Below are 18,782 nucleotides of genomic sequence, written 5' to 3'. Positions count from 1 at the left end.
GATGCGGTGATTGCAAATTATTGCAGATTGGAGGTCTGATACACAGGTAGTGTATCTCCTCCCCTATTCATACCTGTGTGTCTTAGTCAGGGTTTTCCAGAGCAAAAAGAACCAACAGGGCATGTATAGAGAGACAGATTTATTTTAAAGAATTGACTAACACGATTATGGAGACAGGTCAGTCCAAATTTGCAGCATAGCCTGGCAGGCCAGACACCAGGAAAGAGCTGCAGGTCAAGTCCTGAGGCCGTCTGCTGGCCCAATCCCTTCCTGCTCAGAGGAGCTCACTTCTTATTCTAGTAAGGCCTTCAACTGATCGAGTGAGGCCCAAACACACCATGAAAAGTAATCTGCTTCCCTCAGTCTATTAATTTAAATATTAATCTCATCCAGAAAACTACTTTCACAGAAAACAATCCAGAATAACCTGTGACTAGGGTGCATGGCCTAATCAACTCAGCAATAAAATTACCCATCACGCTGTGTTTAATCCAGACATGCACACAGAAGCGGCAGGTTGACCTGCAGAATGCATGGGTGCTGGGAAGCCAGGGTGTGAATCTTTCCAGCCGAATTTTCTAGGGATGTGACTTGAACCTCTCTAAGCCTCTGTAAAAGTACCGGCCATTTATGGGGCCTGAGCGTGGTGGATTCGTGATTCTTCCCAAGTTTAAAGACAGGGCATTTGGGGATGCCTGGGTGGCTCAGGGTGTGATCCCAGGGTTCCAGGATCGAGTCCCACATGGGGCTCCCTGCATGGAGCCTGCTTCCCCCTCTGCCTGTGTCTCTGCCTCTCTCTCTGTCTCTTTGTCTGTGTATGTCTCATGAATAAATAAACGAAGTCTTTAAAAAAAAAATAAAGACAGGGCATTTGAAGGGAACTGTCCTAATGCCAGACTGCTTGGAGTGGAAGAGTGGGGTGTGGAGGCCAGCTCTGGCCCAGGGGTCCCAGACCTCCCACCACCACGCATCAACCTGGGTGAGGATTGGTTAAGTATGATGCAGGCGCATGCGTAGACCACCAAACACAAGACTGGCATCTGCCCAGCTCAGTCATTAACAGGTTTCTTTGCCAAAGGGCCCCATTAGGAATGGTGGACTTGCCATCTAGGGCCAGGTGATGATGGTGACAAGGACAGTGACAACCCACCTTCGCCAGGCATTTGCCTGAGCCCTTCATGACATGAGCTCACTTAGTTGTCACAGCAGCCCCATGAGGTGGGCACAGCGATTCCCCCCATTTTCCAGGAGATCAAGGCTCAGCTTAGGTGTCTGCTTCGAGTCTCCTCCTTCACCCGCACAGCCACCTCACCGCCCATCGGGCTCCATCAACTCGGGCTGCTCCGACGCACTCCTACGGACTGGCTGGTGAACAACAGAAATCCATTTCCCCTGGTGCCGGATGCCGGAAGGCTATGATCACAGTGTCTGGTGAGGGCTCGCTCCTGGTTCATAGACGGTGCCTTCTCGCTGTGTCTTCATGAGGAAGCTCTCTGGGCGCCCCATTTTTAAGATTTTATTTATTTACTCACGAGAGACACAGAGAGAGAGGCAGAGACCCAGGCGAGGGAGAAGCAGGCTTCCTGCGAGGAGCCTGGTGCAGGACTCGATCCTGGAACCAAGTTGGAATCACAACTTGAGCCAAACGCAGACACTCAGCTGCAGAGCCACCCAGGTGCCCCTCTGGGGCCCCTTTCTCTAAGGGCATTGATCCCATTCATGAGGAGTCCACACTTATGACCTAATCATCCCCCAAGGCCTCACCTCCTAAAACCATCACTTTAGGGGTTAGGTTTCAATATATGAATTCTGGGGAGATACAAACATTGGTTCCTAACACTGGTACCACCCCCCACCCAGCCACCCAACGAGGATATGCAGTTACTCTATGGGATCTGTGATCCCATTGCAAATACATGCTGTGGCTTCGATGCTGAATTCTGACTTTGGGGTGAAGAGAGCAGATCTCCCGGCCTCCTCTTTCTGGGTCGCACCACAGCCCTTTCTCTGGATATGTGTGGCAGCACCATCCTCCCATCCGTATCTGGGTCATGCAGTCCTGCCAGGTACCTAGTCCCAAGGAGCCACATGTCCACTGCCAGCAGCGGAGCCCGGGATGGCACCCACTGCATGGTGATTAAGGGCCGGGTTTGCTTTCCACCTCCCAGAAGGGCCAACTGTGTGTCCCAGGGCCTATTCCCAGACTTCCTAGGCCCGATCTCATCTGGATAAAGAGGCTAAAGAGTAGCACCCACCTCGAACTTAGCAAGATTGGATAAAGTACTATCACAGTGCCTGCCTGGCGCACAGCAATAGCTCAAGAAATGGTATCTATCTTTTTAAAAGATTTTATTTACTTATCCATGAGACACACACAGAGAGAGGCCGAGACGCAGGCAGAGGGAGAAGCAGGCTCCATGCAGGGAGCCCAATGCGGGACTTGATCCCAAGACCCGGGATCACAACCTGAGCCAAAGGCAGACGTTCAATCACTGAGGCACCCAGGCGTCCCTGGTATCTATTTTTATTAGGCATTTAATAAATACCAAGTGGATATCTCTTGGCTGACACGCTGCTCGTTCTAGATTATTTTTCAGACCATAGCTTGCTGAGCTGTCCTCTGGTCACTGAAATGTATTTGTCTTTTATGGAGGGAGGTGGGGTTGGCTTTCCGTTGAGCAGAACAGCTAGAGAAGAGCTCCGTGTTCAGTAGCCAGGCCAAAAACTGGGTTAAGCACGGGGCACGTTCAGGGCCCTGAGAAAAGTCATCTTCCAGAGAGGCCCCCAGAACCTGACTGAGAATGGCTTTCATGCCTTTGAACAGGTGATGACTCTTGATTGCAGGCACCCCACGCGACTCAGGGAGACACGTGCAGAGTGCATATTGACTTCCTGGGGTGTCTGGGGACACAGACTGGCCCAGCCAGTATCTATTTTTTTTTTAAGATGTTATTTATTTATTCATGAGAGACACACAGAGAGAGGCAGAGACACAGGCAGAGGGAGAAGCAGGCTCCCTGTGGGGAGCCTGATGCAGGACTCAATCCCAGGACCCGAAAATCACGACCTGAGCTGAAGGCAGATGCTCAACCAGTGAGCTACCCAGGTGTCCCCATCTAGGCTTTTGATGCTGGTTCTCCTGAGCCATAAGCTGAACATAATACTCAGAGGAGAAACTCCCAGAAAAGTCATCTGGGAGAGGAAGCAGGTTGTCAGGATTCATTCCTTCTTTGAATGATGTTGATGGGTGCCCTCTGAGGCCAGGGCAGTGATGGCTTCCGGGTCCTTGCTGCAGGTGGGGGGGGGGCAGTGGGGATCCTCACAGACCTTCATGGGGGAGCACACCTGTAGGCAGCCACGGATGCCCAGAGTTGGAAGAGCCACCCTGCCCAACAGCCACCGTGTGCTTTGCCTGGTCCCTCTGCAGAGACACGGGGCTTGGGGACCTTGGTGACTCAAACTTTTGAGAACGTAAAAATGGGATGCTGTTAATTCTAGTCGACACTCCTTAGCCACTTGTCTCATCTTTGCAGTTCACACACTCACTACAATTATTTGTAACCCTAAAATCAATAGTTGTGGCGCTTTCCTGGTCCCTTGCAGATACGCAACCAGTGGCACGTGGCCCCAGTTGAGTCAGAGCAAAGTGACAGTGTGTCTTCTTGTTTCAGCTCTCATCCCGTAAACAAGTGTCCTTTTCGGGGTCCAGTCAATGCCACATTTTCAGCATTTTTGTGCTTTCTGTTGGTGATCTGGCTGTTTAAAATGCGCCCCCCCCCCCCTTGCTAAAGCGCAAGAAGGCTGTGACCTACCTTACGGAAAAAAATGCTTGCATTACATAAGCTTTGTCTCGGCCAGAGTTATGGTGCTGTTGGTCAGGAGTTCAGTGTTAATGAGTCACCAATATCCAGTTGACCCTTGAGCAACACAGGAGTTGGGGGGCTCATGCCTCCTGCAGTCAAAATCCCAGTGTAACTTTGGGCTCCTCCTCCCTGCCCCTGCAACTTAATTACTAATAGCCTGCCGCTAATGGGAAGCCTTATCAGCAACCTAAACAGTTGATTAACACGTATATTGTATGTTATATGTATCCGATGCTATTATCTTATAATAAAATAAGCTGGAGAGAAGAAAAATGTCGTTCAGCAAATTATAAGGAAGAGAAAATACCCTTTCAGTACTGTACTGGATTTACTGGGAAAAAAAAATCTGCGCATAAATAGATTCCTACAGTTCAAACCCGTGTTGTTCAAGAGTCCACTCTATGCTAACTAAGGTGTCTTCAGACAGAAATACACCTGAAACCAGGTATGGATTGATTGCTCAACAAAAATGTCGCGGCCCGGTGTTTGCAGGAAACTAATCCTGCATTTCTCCTGCAGCAATAATAGTTCATATATAACTATTAATAATAGTTAATAGTTGCTAAGTCAGTGTTCGTGGTGACTTTCTAGAGCATAACGGCCCTGAATAATGAGAACCAACTGTATTTTCTTTGGTCAGTAGGGATAAACTGGATCATGTAATCAATCACTCAAGACCGATGCAAAGCCACCTCCTCCAGGAAGCCTCCCATGGTCTCTCTAGCCTCTAGCCTCAAGATCTTTCCCCTAGCTTCTTTCGCCCCCAATATGCGTATCATTGATTTAGCACATGACCGACTGCAAGATACTAGTCATTATCCCCACACGTTTATCTTACTGTGTGACAATAGCATGAGCTCCCTGAAGGCTGGGAATGTGTTCTTTATAAATCTTTGGACCGGACTCGTAGGAGGCAATATGATGAGTGTTTGATTCTTTCCACAAATATTTGAGTCATTCATTTGATTTCTCTGTTCGATTCCTTCTTTTAATGAATGACTACATGCAGGACTGAGGGAAGGAAGGAAGGAAGGAAGGAAGGAAGGAAGGAAGGAAGGAAGGAAGGAAGGAAGGAAGGAAAGAGGGAGGGAGGCCAAGTGCCAGGTACCCATGGGATGAGGAAACCGTTAGTGACAGAATTTTGGGTGCTGCAGTAGTGGGGAGCAGAAAGGAGGCGCCTGCAGGGTGGGCATCCAGGGAGATTGGACAGCTGAGTGGAGGAGTGCAGGGAGGGTGTTCCAGGCAGCAGGAACAAGCACCTGCAAGGGTCCAGAGCCATGGCAAGCAGATGTGTTAGGAGCTGCAAGGATGTGCAGCAGCGAAGGGGACACGGTCCAGGGTGGGAGTGGGGAGCCAAAAGGATGGGTGCAGCTGAACAAGCAGCGGGGCCAGGGCCGGGGGCCATGTATTTGCACAGGGGTGGCCCTGAGTGACAAGAAGCCTTTGAGGGGTTTAGGTCCTCAGTGGTTTGCAGTCAGACATGATTCCTTTGTCCTTAATTAGCTTGACAGCACATGTGGGTACCGAGCCGGGTTACCTGTGCTGTGCAGACAGGTGGGAGGGCTCAGAGGCATAAGGCAGCCTGGGGGGCTCTCACCTGGGGGGGCTCTCACCCAGGAGGGGGGCGAGACGCACACCTCTTTCCCAGCCCCTCCAGTGAGGCATTACAAACAGGATCCCCAAACAGATCAAGATCTTGGTTTTCTGGCCCGCTCCCAGCGGCTCCGTGGGAACCACAGCCATCTCGCTTCCTCTGAAATGTTTCTTGAAACCCCAGGGGGGCCGGGGCCGAGGTGGGGGCGGGGTGTCCTTCCCTGTCCTTGTGGAGTTCGTTTCTGGCACCTGCCAGGCTTTTCCATGCAGCGTTTCCTCCCTGCCCCGGGCCTGAGGTCAGGCCTGGGCAGGGGAGCCGGTGGATGGCCAGGGTCCAGCCTGCACTTGAGCTCTCCGGCTCCCAGCCAGACACACACACACACACACCCTCCTCATCTCTCCCCCTGCTGCCTGCAGGAGGTGCTCCCTGAGTGTGGCTCCCTCTCCTTTACAGCTCGCCCTCCTGGCTCCTCCGGCCTCTGGCCCCCCCCACAGCCCCTGAACACACACATCACAGCCCACACACACCCCCTACACCCCACAAGTACTACACACCTCCCCACACACCCCACATACCCTCCATATACTACACACACACACACACACACACACGAGATGCATTCTATTCCCTGTGAGTACCAGCCCCCACATGCTCCCTTCTCCTCAGAGATATTTCCTATCAGGACTTTCTTTTCCGAGGCTCACTGTGTTTATGGGGCGGCCTAAGGGTTCTGGCCAGTACCTGTTAATGTCAGCCACATGGACACCCACTGGTGCTTGAGGTCATCCTTCCCTCCACCTTGGGCTCTTTGGGCGTATCCAGTGAACCATGCACCCCTCGTTCCCTCTTCTCTTGGGATGAGCCAATACCTGGAAGTTTTTGTCCCTGGTGCAAAGAGACCCAGTTGGCTTTACTGCAGGCCCTTCAGATTCGAGCAGTCTTTTCAGGAAAGATGGACATGTGTCAGCTCCTTAGAACATGGTTGTCAAGGAAACAATGGGATTCCTTGAAGAACTGGCAAAGGAAAGAGAACCTCCTGGAGTTCTTGGGGGAGCATTATTAGAACATAGGTAGCCACCCCTGAAGGCATGTGATACTGCTGTTGCCGTGATGTCTACTTTTTAATTCTCATCACCCCCGCCCCCAGACACTGCGGGGCCACAGGTATTGTTTTAATGATTCCACAGATGGAAAGGATGAATCTCCAAGAGTCTAATAGTTCTCTAGAGCTGCTGTAACAAAGTGCCACAGACCGGTGCTTTAACAATAGACATTCATTTTCTCACAGGTCTGGAGGCCAGAATCCAGGGTCAGCGTGCCGTCAGGGTTGGTTCCTTCTGAGGTCATGAGGTCTGAATCTGTTCCAGGCCTCTCTCCTTGGATTGTAGACAGCTGTGTTCTCCTGTGTCTTCACTGAGTCTTCCCTGTGTGTGTTCAAGGATACCAGTCATATTGGATTACTGCCCCCTACCATGACCTCATTTTAACATGACTGACTACCTCTGTCAAGACCCCATCTCCAGTAGGGTCAGTTCTGAGGTACTGGCGGTTAGGACTTCAACATATGAATTTTTGAGGGAACTTAATTCAGCCCATCGTAGAGCATTTACCCTTGACCATATAGCTGGGAGGTGGTGCTAGGAGAAGAACCGACTTTTGCCAGACTCCAAAGACCACCCAACAGCAGCCATCTTGGAGAGGGCTTTGAGGGGTGGTTGGGGTTGTGGGGACTTGATGGGAAAGGATGGAGAGCTGAGCCCGCCCATCCCTGCAGATGCCTTTATGTGCTTGACTCTGAGGACACCCCACTCTCCAACCAGAATGACCCGTAACGTTAGTCACGGAGACTGTTCTTTCTGTTGCACGTATCCAAGGTTATGTTGAAAATATGAAGAAATTTGTGGGTCAGATTCTAGTTGGGAAACTTTTTAGCAGCATGGCCTTGGGCATGCATCCCAAGCAATGAAGACATTGGTGAGATGCTGCCTGCCTATTGGGACTCTTGGTGACAGGTGACAGAAACCTAACTGGAACTCACCTAAGTGATAACGGGAGTAAATTTGCTTATGAATTTCAAGGAGGAGATACTGGTCAGACCACTGACCAGGCAGGGATGTAGCCGGGGCCCAGGAGTAAAGGAAACCAGGACTCAGGCATCAACCATGATTTCACTCTCTGCATTCTTGGGAATAAGCCTGGGTGACTCCATTGGTTAAGTGTCTGATTCTTTATTTCCACTCAGATCATGATCTTGGAGTCATGGGGCTGAGCCCTGTGCCGGGCTCTGTGCAGAATCTGCTTGTCCCCCTCCCTTGGCCCCTCCCCCTGCTCACTTGCTCTCTCTCTAATAAATAAATTAATTAAATCTTAAAAAAAAAATTCCCTCCTTATTCTCTGGATCAACTTCCACCACTGAGTGGGAAATATGACCACCATGAACCCTTATGTTCAAATCACAGCTCCAGTCCTGAGAGAGAGATCTCCCTGGTGGTCTCTGTAGACCCAAGTCCTAAGCTCCCAGGGAAGACGCTCATTGGCTCAGCTGGGGTCCCGCGTCCTCCAAGGCAATCTGTGACTGAGAGGGGCTGGGTTCTGATGTGTGGTAGGGTCATGGCCTAGGATCTGAGGTCCCATAGGACAGGGTAGCTCCATACCCCTCAGAGCCACTGGCAGTGTCAGGGGAGCAAGGAGGCAGCGTCGAAAATAGGGAGCTCCCCACCCTGACAATTAAACAAGATGGTGCTCATGAGCCTTCTGAGCTGACTGCTTGCCTCTGGAAATGTGAGTTCCCTTCTCCCTATCCACCCCTTATGTAATTCAAGTGAATTAAAGGAGATTAATTTGAATTAATGGGGTGCAGGTTAAAGTATGTCTTAACATTTAAGCACATAGTTATTCTATTAACCAAATATTTTAAATGGCCGGTGCTGGGTCTTTGTCGATGAATAGACACCTTCATTTAGGGTTGGCGTCCTTCACATCCAAGAGAATGACTTAAAATCCATTCCTTATAGAGAACGAAGACAGAAAATGAATAAAAACAGTAGCGAATGGTTCCTTGTCTAGACGCAACTGGCAGCGGGTTCTGGACAATTGTTTAATTGGATGAACAAAGTATAAATCATCTCTTTTACTCTTGCCTTTGCCTTTGGTGTACTTCTCAAATTCTAACCAGTGTAGACTGCACCCCAGAATGAAAGATCGCACGTTCTAATTTAAGGAGCCCATGTGAAGAACGGCCTCATTGTATATTTGGTCCAAAGGAAGCCCTTGGGTGGCATTCAGGGCTCTCACCGAGCGCCGCTCCCCCCCCCTCCCCCCCCCCCCGCCGTGGAGCTGGGCTTAGCCTGTCTCAGAACCCACCATTCGTTATTATGATCATTACTGTTATCCCACTTCCCTGCCTGGTGGGGTCTCCCAGGACCTGCAAGTCCCTGCTACAGCTTCATTTCCCACCGGGGGACATTGCTGAGGCTGGTGACCCGGTCCCCCAGCAGAGTCCTTGTCCTGCCATCCAGCAGGCTGTGGACCGGGACTCTGTATTTGGCAGTTTTTCTCGCAGACCAGCAAAGACACATGTTGTGTCCAGTGCATTGTTCATTTTCATCTGTACTGAATAAGGGACATTGAGCCCCGAGCTACATGGTGTGCTCTGGCCATTTAAGTGTCTTGAATGATTGAGAGATGGGCGAGAAGAGAGGTGTTGGGGGCACAGGGAGTGCTCGGCCAGCACAGAGCAAACGCCCTCCCCTGGGCACAGCAGGTGGACTATGCCTCCAAGCCAGCATCTTCTCAGGGAGCAAAACCGTGTTCATAAAGACAGCACGTTCTCAGCAGCAAGCACTGCAATTATCTCGTAGATCACAAAGCGACTGGTTACAATTTCCTTGGGCGAGAGTCATGGTCTTACAATACAGCACGAGTGTAAAATGACATAGGGAGCATCGTGCAGTCCTTCCCTGACCACAGAGGAGTTGGTGGTGGGGGCTCAGCACCCTGGGCGCCAGAGCCTGACCACCTGGGCTCAGACCACAGCATCCCCACGTCCAGGGAGTGCGACTGTAGCCAAATTACCTGACCTCTCTGTGCTGGTCACCAGGGGTAGAAGGATTAAGATTAAAAGTGTTAATTTAGGTGAAGTGCTTAGAATAGTCCAGCCAGAACTGGCTATGACGACAGACATGTAGACTGAGGCACCCATGAGCTGGCCTCTGGAAAGCGCTTCACTTAGTGCCCCACACAAGCTCCCGTTGTCCCCTCACCCTTTCCAGTTTGGGTGGTTGGGGGCGACAGTGGGCATGAAGCTCAGGAGGGTTCCTGTTGTAGAAATTGCCCGGGGTCACCAGACTGCAGAGGTTGAGGGGAACAGGCCACATTTCCGACACCAATTGCACGTTCACCCTCTGGTTTGATAACTCCTTAGAAAGACCCAATCCCCACTGAGAGCTCTTACACTCACGTTACTCTCCTGGCACCGATGTGTGAGGTACACACAGAGCATCACCATCAGAGAAGCTGATGCACAATTGAGGCAAAATTGATTGACTGATTACTCTCATTGTTGAACTCAGTCTCCAGCCCAGCTGATACCGCGTGACCACCCTAAATTACACGGTTGGGGGGCACCTGTGTGGCTCAGTGGTTGAGCATCTGCCTTGGGCTCAGATCGTGATCCCGGGATCCTGGGATCGAGTCCTGTATCGGGCTCCCCACGGAGAGCCTGCTTCTCCCTCTGCCTGTGTCTCTGCCTCTCTCTCCGTGTCTCTCGTGAATAAATAAATAAAATCTTTTTAAAAATAATAAGTAAATAAATCAATCACACGGTTGGCCTTCCCGGACCATGGCCAGCCCTGCACTGAGATCCGCTGTGCTCAGCCCTGCCCTCTCCAGGCACACTCCTACTGCATATGAAGATCACCTCCCAGAAGCCCAGCATGAAGGCCAGGCCTCTCTTTGGTCAAGGCCAGAGTCTACCCTGCTTGGAACTCATGGCTTTGGCTGGTCTGGTGGATATAAACGTGCTCATTCTGGCGCAGGCCTGGGGCCGTCCCATGTGCAGGCACGACCATGTGTCAGTTGTAAGCACTTTATAAACACCAGCTCTCATTTCATCCCCATGCCAACCACATGGTGGTGTAGACAACTCCCCCCCACACACACACACACACGTACACACGCACATTATAGATGGGGACGGCGAGGGGCGGCCCCTTGCCCCGTCACAGAGCTAGTAAGCAGTGGAGCCAGACTGCCTTGCCCCCTTATAGTTGGCTACTCGTTTTTAAACTTTTAAAAAACATTAATAAGTTGCTGCCCTACTTCAGATGGCCTGTCCAGCACCCCCTGGCGTTCCTTTGCTAATTTCCGGCTCCTTGGAGGAGGAAAGACCACCCCGAGTCCGCCGGTCTCGGGGCCAGACTCAGCGAGAGCTGGAAGAGGTGCAAAGCCATAAAGCAGCCTGTAGGGAAGTTATTTTTCAATCAAGTTGGGCTTTGCCTCGCTAATCCTTCCCTTCTGCAGGGGCCAAGGGCAGAAAACGCTTCTCTGCGTGAAGGGCCCCCAGGCCTGGCTCTGGCCCTCGGACCCGGGTGGAGAACCGGGGCCTGCAGCTCTGAGAACAGCAAACGTCAAGGAATGTGGCTCAGAAACCCACACGTCCTGAAGGGTTCCAGCTGCTCCTTCTGAAGGAGAAGATTGAATGTGGGAGGAGGGGCTCCCACCAAAGACCCAGCGATTTCTCTGCCATTCTCCTATTCTGGGGTCAGAGTGAATTTGCTCCCTACATTTAAAGATTTCATTTATTAATTCATGAGAGACACACAGAGAGGCAGAGACACAGGCAGAGGGAGAAGTAGGCCCCATGCAGGAGCCCGATGCAGGACTCGATCCTGGGACCCGGGATCAGGCCCTGAGCCAAAGGCAGACGCTCTACCACTGAGCCACCCAGGCATCCTGCTCCCTACATTTAGCATTTCTCTTTCTTCCTGTGCGATCCTGAGCACAGGATCAATTTATAAACTTGAAGACGTTCAGCATGGCACAGGTGGGGATCCAGTGTGTTACGGAAGATAGCAAAGACCACTTGACTGGGAGATGAGCCTCTTAGTTTATAGGGTCAGTCAGTGAGGACTGAGACTCCTTTTGCAGCCAGGATGATTGGATCCCATTCGCAGAATGACCATCGGGTGCGGAGGCGCAAAGCTTTTACAGCATGCAAGGTGCCAGGTGGTGGTCCTATCACCACTATCTAAGAACCAGGAAGACGGACATTGCCTTTGGCTCTTCCACACCCCTTCCCCCCCCCAACACACACACATGGGATCACTTCTTGCAGATGCCGAGTGCACTTACCACATGGGAAATAAAAAGTGTGCGCAGGAAACCCAGAGGTTAGAGGGGGTGATGTTTGGTTCCAGGTGGTCCCCCGAGCAGATTTCCTGTATTGTCGTTAAAAGCCTAATGCCTTTTCAAGATCTCACAGTCTTTGCCCCCTTTCCTAATACCCGTCCTTCCCAATTCCCCCCCACACTCCACCAACTTATCCCCCAACACAAAAACATTTGGCTCATCATCTCTGAGACTCTAGTCCACTACCCCCATCCATGTTGTTCAGAGGCTCCCGGGCGATATACAGTCTTGACACATCCTTCCCCATGCCTCAGACTCTTGCATTCATTCATTCTTTGCACCCTGCGGTGAGAGGAAGGCTTCCTGACTTGGTATCGTGCCCTCCCATAGGGCTCAGCTGCGGGGTTTTGAACCTGGACAACACATCCCTTAGCTCTTCGCCTTTTGTAATTGTTTCTCATTTCTTGTGTAGACTCAGCAGCCACGATTCACTGGAGTTGGATGGCTTTTTGAGCATAACTCAGATGTAGGAGTAGGGGGGACAGACACAGAGCAAAGACATCATGGATGGAGAGCCCCATTACCTATTGTGTGGCTGCTGAGCTGTTCTGTCTCGAATCGTTTTCCTCTGGCTGCGCTGGGGACGGGGTGTGTGCAAAACAGGTTTGCAGGTTGTAAAGTGCTGTAGAGATGTAAGAACCCGTGGGTGTTTATGCATAATAAACAAAAGGATTTTCATTACTAAAGTGTTTTTAGCAGCCAGAAACATTGCAGCTAGCCTGACTGCCAACAGTGGGGATGTGGTTGAGGCAGCACCGCCGGGGTTCTGATGGGTTCATAAAAACAAGAGGACATGTACGGTACCACTTAGGATTGTGTTTAGCTGCAAGTAACAAAAACCCAACTTATAGGACTTCATCCAAGAGGATTCATCTATCTCCTGCAACAGGAAGCCCAGAGATAGGCAGCCTATGGCCGGTTAGGGACCCGGCAGGGCCACCATGGAACCATCTATTTCCTTCCATGGTCCAACCATCTTTAGCACTGGCTCTTGTGTTTCTAGCCTCATGGCTCCATTACAGGAAGACAGAGGGTTAGGAAGGAGGCAAAGGGGGCACATCCCAGCGTTCTCTGCACGCCTCTGCAGAACATTCCTGGAAGCCCCAACCCTATCGTCCACCCCCAAACCCCCAACTTCATTGGCCAGGCTTTGTCCCAGGACTACTCCTAACAGCCCAGGAGGCTGGGAAATGACCATTTTTAAACTAGGCAGATTGCTCACTCAAGATTAAGGGTCCTAATAGTTGAGAAGAGCAAAACGGTTATAGGGGAGGCATCGAACTGTCTGCTGCAGCCTACCCAAAGCTGCCCAGCATCCATACGCACCTTCTTCCAAGGAGAGAGCTACAAGGTTTCATCCTGTTGGTGCAGCCAGGGCTCGGAATCCGGGATTGTGAAGGCCTGTGCCAGGTTCCCCGCCGGTTTGAATGTGTCTGGTTCCTTGTCCCTGTACGTGAAAAGACAGGTTGTCTGCCCACCTCCCCCCGCCCAGCCAGTGTGCAGGGATGGAGAAGAGGAGCAAGATAATAAGAATGGCAACAATAAGGGATCCCTGGGTGGCTCAACGGTTTGGCGCCTGCCTTTGGCCCAGGGCCTGATCCTGGAGTCCCAGGATCGAGTCCTGCGTCACGCTCCCGGCATGGAGCCTGCTTCTCCCTCCTCCTGTGTCTCTGCCTCTCTCTCTCTCTCTCTCTCTGTCTATCATAAATAAATAAATAAATCTTAAAAAAAAAAAAAAGAATGGCAGCAATAACCACCATTTAGGAAAAGTGAGGAAGGATCCCGGCTCGGCACCCGGCAGTGCCCGCCACACAGAATACTGTCCTGCACACATAATATGGTCAAAAGCCTGTTAAAACCAGCGAGCAAAATTCAAACCCATGCAGAAGGAAAGATGAAAGGAAAGAAGCTGTCTTGGAAGCATTTTTTCCTATTGACTTTTCCAACTTTTTCCGTTACAGGTTATCTATTTTATGAACAGAAAATCCTTTTGTCGAATATTACATTTGGAAATATTTCCCCCAATGGTCCGAAAGACAGAAGATCAGAAACGTTGCACTGTGCACGGGGTTGCGTACATAGCAATTTTTTTTTTTAAGTAAAACTTAACACTTCTCCCAAATATATGCACATGGTTAGGAAGATAAAATACACAGACAAGCTTCTAGGGAAAGCTGCTGTAGCCTTCTCCTGCAGGTTTCTCCACCTGCTGGCCTGTCCCCACAGGGAAGTCCTTTGACAGCTCTTAGACTTATTAACCTAGGGCTCTTCCCTCGCCCGAGTTGTGGTTCGGTGGCGGAAGAGCTCAGTAAAATTTATGAAATATGCGTCCATCTGCAGAGGGACCCGCCAAGGTGGCAGGCAGCGTGGCAGGAGGCGGTGACCTAAATTGGAGCGACTTAGAATATCTAACTAATGATTTCCGTCCTGGTTTACTGGGGAGTCTGAGTCGGTCAGGGGCGAGGTCATGGTTAGGTCACTGGCATTGGAGTCAGGCCTGGGTGTGAACCCCAGCTCCGGATCTTACCAGACAGGGTGACCTGACCTGTCCCTGGCTTGGTCAGTGCGTCTCTAAAATAGGAATCAGGGATGTTCGCGTTAAGGACTCTTTGTTGTTGGTTTTTAACATCTGTTGATTTATTTAAATTCTCTATTTCTTCCTGCTCTCGTTTCGGCATTCTACGGTTTTCCGAGAATTTCGTTTAGCTGTGGTTTTAAACTTTCAGAACACAATGATGTGGTCTTTAAAAGTTTGTTTGGAGGGATGCCTGGGTGGCTCAGTGGTTGGGCGGCTGCCTTTGGCTTGGGTCGTGATCCCGGGACCCTGGGGTCGCGTCTCGCATCAGGCTCCTGCAAAGAGCCTGCTTCTCCCTCTGCCTGGGTCTCTGCCTCTCCCTCTCTGTCTCTCATGAATAAATAAATAAATCTTAAAAAAAATAAAAATAAAAGTTTGGATTGGGATCCCGCCAAGGGCCCTCCATTGCAATCACCTGGGGTCTCCTAAGCCTTTAAACCTTCCTTCATCCATAGGTTTTCCTTCATCTCTTTCTTTGTACTTTGTTGAAGAAATTAGTGAGGATGCTCTTAACTGTAACCCTCAGAAACCCACGAGAGCATGATGAAGCTAAAAACTTGTATTTACTTTGAGAGAAATACATCAGTCCCACTGAATCCAAAGGCCTGGGTACAGCAGGGCCTCTGGAAAAGGCCAGAACAGAACTGTCCTTTGCACACTTTGCCCCGCTCCATCCTTCTCCTGATTATACTCGTCCGCCCCTGAGCCTCCCCCGCAGCAGGTGGCCACCACGCCACCCCCTCCATTCAGGGACCAACCAGATGGAGCCTGTACTGCCCCCCCTAGCTCCTTAACTAGAGCTTAGACCGTTCGTTTAAGCCAAGTGCCACATGGTAACACAGGCCAGACGTGGCCCTCGGCCGCTGTGCACAGGTGGTGGGCGTCACGCGGTCAGGCTTGCCCTCCTCGTTCCTGAACATGGGCCTGAAAAATGCCATCCTGGGAGAGATCCCCTTGTGGCAGCTCAGTGCCCCCGAACAACCCCGTGGACTCGGACTCCAGGTCAGACTCCCTCCGATAGAACCCAGCGCTCCGCGGAGCTGGTCCCCACGCCAGTTCCTGGGAATCCTCGCCTGGGCTTTCTGGGTTCCTGTCCTGTTGGATCTACCTGAGGTTGTGGCTCACAGGAGCAGCCCCAGCAAACCTGTGAGCAGGGACTGCGGGAGTCTCAGAGGGCAGGTACACACAAAGGGAGATATCCTAGATTTTTTTTTTCCTAGAGCCACACTTGGGGAGGTTAGACAGACAGGTTAGTGGTGCAGGTGGCAGTTGGAAGGTGAGTGATCCAGGCTGCATCAGAATGGGCGTAGTGGGGGCCAGGTGCAAGGAGCAGATGGTAGGGGGGTTTCCCACTCATTCAACGAGCATCTGTACTCATGTGCAAGGCACTTGGGGGTGGTGCAGTGCACAGCAGCGGCAACAGTGACGTACAAGACCCTTTCTACCAACGGAGATCCCCATTCACCTGTTCATTCATTCCCTGAGTATATACCCTGCCTCGTTGAACAAAAACATTTAAGGTGGCTCACCTGATTCATGAAACAGCTAAAAAAAGAAAATCAACAAAAGGGTCTGTATCACATGATATCTTTGTAAAAATTGGGTGGAAGTTAGTATCCAGATTACCTGGGCCGTGGTTCCGTTCCTCTGCGAAACTTGGCATTGGGGTTTAATAAAGAACTTCCTGACAGCAGAGCAACAAAGGAAATTCCGCTGGCTATGAGATTTTGGTTGTCCCCAACGAGGAAAACCTGAGGATTTGCAGCGGCCCCTGCCCTTCATGTAAGAAGCTGTTCAGGAATCTGCTAGGGATAGGATCTGTCCCTTCTCTTGGTGGACTCCTGTGTTTTCACCTCCCGCATAAACACGCAGATTCATTTTCAAATACAGATTCCACCCCGAAGAAATCTGTGACCAGGAGGGATGTCAGAGCCTATCCGGATGGAGGACTTATAATGGTTTTTAAGAGCAGTAACAGAACCTTCCAGTTCACCAGGTTTTCCAGCAGCCTGAAAACCATTTACCCGGCTTTCTATGAGAATCAGCTGCTATAGCATACCTGTGTGCTTTTAGTTTCTTTCTAAATGCTGAGATCTGAAAGACTGGAAACATTTGGCCTCTCCAGGTAGCGTGCTGTGTCTTTGGGACACTGATGGCCTGCCTTCCTGTTGTCACACTGAAGCCTGATTATTTCCTGTCACTTTCCTAACTGTTGTACCCCTACTGGCTTTGCCCTTTCTCCCCCAAAAAACAGCGGTAAGATCATGGAAGACTGATTTTGCAGAAGTGCTGAGCCTCTCATCCTGAGAAGCATTCAGGTGGACTCCGGATGACTGCCTTCATGCTGATGCTGGCTGGGAAGCTTCCTTCAATAATCCTATTTAAGAATCTCCAGCTAGAGGGGCACCTGGGTGGCTCAGTGGTTGAGCATCCGCCTTTGGCTCAGGTCGTGATCCCGGAGTCCCAGGATCGAGTTCCGCATCGGGCTCTGCACAGGGAGCCAACTTTCCCCTCTGCCTGTGTTTCTGCCTCTGTCTGTGACTCTCATGAATAAATAAATAAAATCTTAAAAGAGGGGATCCCTGGGTGGCGCAGTGGTTTAGCACCTGCCTTTGGCCCAGGGCGTGATCCTGGAGACCTGGGATTGGGTCCCACATCGGACTCCCTGTGTGGAGTCTTCTCCCTCTGCCTGTGTCTCTGCCTCTCTCTCTCTCTGTGTGTGTCTCTCATGAATAAATAAATAAAATCTTAAAAAAAAAATCTTAAAAAAAAAAAAAAGAATCTCCAGCCTGAGTACCAGATTCCTGAATGGCTGATGAGCAGAGTGATTCTGGATTCCTCGTGAAGCAGAAGAAAATGGAGATTACTGCCCTTGAACAAAATTTAATCTACTCAGAATTTTTGCCTACAAGGAGGAGGTAGCCTATTTGATTTATTTTTAGCTTGTTTCCATTTAAACTTTATAGAAAAAAAGAAAAAAAATCAATGATGATGGTCTGGGGTGGTTTTTCCTCTTGCTCTTTTGGGTTCCTCAGACAAAGGGGACATTTAGTAGGGGTGAGGTGAGGGAAGAGGAGTATGATCAACTTGTCTTGAGAAAGGCCGGTTGCTGAGGAAGGAAAGCAAAGGGAAGAATCACGTCAAAGTCTGGTTGCCCAGATGTTATTTTTTTACTGTTTTTGGTGATGGGAGGAGAGAAGGCATTTTCTTTTTTTTTTTTTTTAATTTTTTACTTATTTTTTCATGAGAGACACAGAGAGAAAGAGACGTAGAGAGAGAAGCAGGCTCCATGCAGGGAGCCCGACGTGGGACTCGATCCTGGGTCTCCAGGATCGTGCCCTGGGCTGAAGGCGGCGCTAAACCGCTGAGCCACCCGGGCTGCCCGAGAGAAGGCATTTTCTGATCTGCAGGCACCAAACACTCAGCCTTTCTGCTGCTGCTTCTTCTTCTTCTTCTTCTTCTTCTTCTTCTTCTTCTTCTTCTTTTTTTCCAAGATTTTACTTATTTGAGAAACAGAGAGAGAGGAGGGGCAGAGGGAGAAGGGAATCCGAAGCAGGCTCCCCCCCGCCCCCGAGCATGGAACCCCACACAGGGGCTCGATCCCACGACCTCCCCCAAGATCATGACCTGAGCTGAAACCCAAGAGTTGGATGGCTCAGCGGACTGAGCCACCCAGGCGCCCCAGCTTTTCGACTTTCATTTCCCACGTGCCTGCCACTCCACCCACCCGAGCCACCCTGCCCCTGCTGTTTTGTTTTCCTATGACAGTAAATAGAATGCAAACAAACCCCTGCTTTTGAAGCCCCAAAGTGAATTTTAAAAGTTGGGCTGTGAGGTCGGTTCCCCAGTGAGACCTGGGATGGCTGCTTACGTCCGGCGGTGGGGCCTGCGGAGTCCAGCGCAGGGCTTGGCACGCTGCAGCCCGCTGCCTGTTCATATAAATAAAGTTTTATTGGAACACGGCCGTGCCCGTTTATGTGCCGCCCTGGCGGCTTTCCCACCAGGACCGCAGAGTTGACTAGTCGCTGGAGACCATATGGCCTGCGAAGTCTGAAACATTTACTGTCTGGCCCTTGACAGGAAAAATTGCCAACTCCTGGCCTAGAGCAGTGGCTCTCAGCCCAGGCTCAGTGTCAGAATCACCTGGGGAGCTTTAAAAATGCAGATGCCTGGGCCCCACCCCCAGGGATTTGGATTCAATTAGCCTGGAGTGGAGCCCAGGCATCCCTTTATTTTAGAGTTTCCCCAAGTGACTGTCGTGTGCGGCCAAGGTTGAGAATCACGTGTCTCATCTCAGTGGGTTTCTTTCTTTTTTTCTTTCTTTTTTTTTTTTTTAAGATTA

At 50.6% G+C, this 18,782-nt stretch overlaps 1 protein-coding gene across 8 annotated transcripts in view; it reads left to right on the top strand.

Moving 5' to 3' along the window:
• CLMN (calmin) overlaps positions 1 to 18,782 on the top strand; it is a 106,189-nt gene that overhangs the window by 45,419 nt on the left and 41,988 nt on the right. Inside the window, exon 1 of one of the 8 annotated variants that reach the window (XM_077910471.1) lies at positions 6,470 to 6,621. The exons of the other annotated variants lie outside the window; for them this stretch is intronic. The gene's annotated coding sequence lies outside the window, so the exon portion shown is untranslated. Of the gene's footprint in view, positions 1 to 6,469; positions 6,622 to 18,782 lie in introns of those variants that run through there. 8 annotated transcript variants of the gene reach the window in all.

This window comes from Canis aureus, chromosome 9 (assembly GCF_053574225.1).
Source record: "Canis aureus isolate CA01 chromosome 9, VMU_Caureus_v.1.0, whole genome shotgun sequence".
In the NCBI taxonomy this organism is placed as follows: Eukaryota; Metazoa; Chordata; class Mammalia; order Carnivora; family Canidae; genus Canis; species Canis aureus.
The sequence above is the reverse complement of the archived record's forward strand: the minus strand, read 5'-3'. Positions and strand labels throughout refer to the sequence as shown.